Source organism: Aplysia californica, unplaced genomic scaffold (assembly GCF_000002075.1).
Source record: "Aplysia californica isolate F4 #8 unplaced genomic scaffold, AplCal3.0 scaffold00076, whole genome shotgun sequence".
Classification (NCBI taxonomy): Eukaryota; Metazoa; Mollusca; class Gastropoda; order Aplysiida; family Aplysiidae; genus Aplysia; species Aplysia californica.
The window spans coordinates 1,039,241-1,041,020 of NW_004797346.1; the positions used below are offsets into that span (position 1 = coordinate 1,039,241).

General features: G+C 40.4%; 1 protein-coding gene across 1 annotated transcript in view; it reads left to right on the forward strand.

Annotated features, from left to right (window-relative positions):
• Window positions 1-724: 724 nt before the first annotated feature.
• The window catches only part of LOC101859391 (high-affinity choline transporter 1), a 51,511-nt gene continuing 50,455 nt past the window's right edge, over window positions 725-1,780 (forward strand). The window contains exon 1 of the mRNA XM_005094147.2: window positions 725-1,011. The gene's annotated coding sequence lies outside the window, so the exon portion shown is untranslated. The remainder of the gene's footprint in view (window positions 1,012-1,780) is intronic.

The following is a 1,780-nucleotide window of genomic DNA, read 5'->3' on the forward strand; positions in this document are numbered from 1 at the left end:
CTCTGTGTGGGCGTACACACATACCTTTAAATACACGCACTTTACTGGGAAGTTGGGGAGGGGATGGGCAAGGACGCAATATAGAATGCATCAATTGATGCACGTGCGAGGTACGACGTCTCGTATCGAACTTAGCAAATGTCTGACACTCTGACGTTGTCGAATTTTATTTCTTAAAAAAAACAAACGAAATAGAGTGCGGAAATAGAATAACTTTCTGTGTGACAGATTAAAACATACTCATGTAAACAATTTGGAGATCTATTTATAGAACTCACAAAATGAGTTTTCGTCTCTGTGGCTTTGAAATAATTGCATAGTTTCCAGCTACGTGATCAAATATAATACTCTGTGCGGACATGCGCTGACACAAAAAACGATAAAAATGTGCAGAAAAGTGGGAACAAAAGTTAGAAAAATGGAAAAGGATAAAATAAAATAAATCACGTATCGGAAATGAAAGAGACTGGAGTATGTAGGAGTAGAGGGAGCTTCAAATAGAAGAAGCTGACGGCGTGTAGGGGGGCAGGGCCGGGGAACCAGGGAGGAAATTGATGACTCTTTTTGTCACCACTTTTACCCATCCTCTTCCCCATCTCCCACCCTCCCCCCCAACCTCTTTCCACCTCTTTCCACCCTCTTCCTTACTCCATCTTCACCCCCCCCCCCGGCCACACACACACAAGTCCCATGCCAGACCATGGGGAAGCCCAGAACGCCAGCAAAGCGCCAGAACGCAGCTCATTGATCTCGCTGGGAAAATGGCGCTCGTGCGTGGTAAGGGGAGGCCACTGTCATTGATCGATGCCGGCGCTACAAGAGTGAGGAGGTCCCGGAGTTACACTCTCCAACTTTAGAAGTTTTCCTCAGCAGTGATTTTCCTTAGCGCAAAGTTATCTCTGTTGGAAACTGAGTTGGGGAGACTGAGTTCTGTATTGTGAGGACGAGTTGGGTTTTTTTTCTTATTGAAAGAACAAGACAGAGAGAACCACTGCGGAACCAAGTGTAACAGTGAGTTAAGCTGATAATAATGCTGTATTTTCCTTCTTTTTTCAATCTTAGTTTGTTCATTCTTTGCCAATATTTCCTGAGATACCTTGTCTTAAACAGAGGCTATGGGATCGGATCCCACAACTGAAATGCTTAAAATGAACACATTTTTCCTCAATAGAGAATGTTTTATTCTGCTAGACGGCTAATTGTAATTCTTCATGGCTGCTTCTTTTACGCCTTTTTATTCAATTTGAGATTGTTCTTATCTTTGCTCGTAGTTCAAAAACACTAGACTGTTTCTTTACTCCAGGGAAATATAACAAGCGCCTAAGCTATATCTGCTTATTAAAAATTGTTGTAGTTCGTCTAAATTTGTTTAGCAATAATTTTTTTTCTGGCCTCTTCCTTTTACAAATTATGAAATATTTTGATTTGTGGGGGAAAATGCACTGTAGTGTTCGAAAAGCAATGTTTGTTGCCTCTTTTTGTATTGTTTAAAATATGATTTATCATCGTAAATGTTTAACATTTCTATCGAAGCAATTTTGCTCGATCGTGACGCGAGGTGCTTCCTTCCAGTCTGATCTAGCCTGGTCGGGCTGTGTGGGCTGCAGATCGACGGAAAGAAAGAAACAAATAAATCAGATACTCCTTAAACTATCGTCACTGTGTTGAAATTGAACTCTATTCCTTTGCACGAATGAGAAGCAAAATCATTGTACCTGCTCCAGTATATATATAATATATGTGTGTATATGAGTGTGTAATATAATATATAATATATATA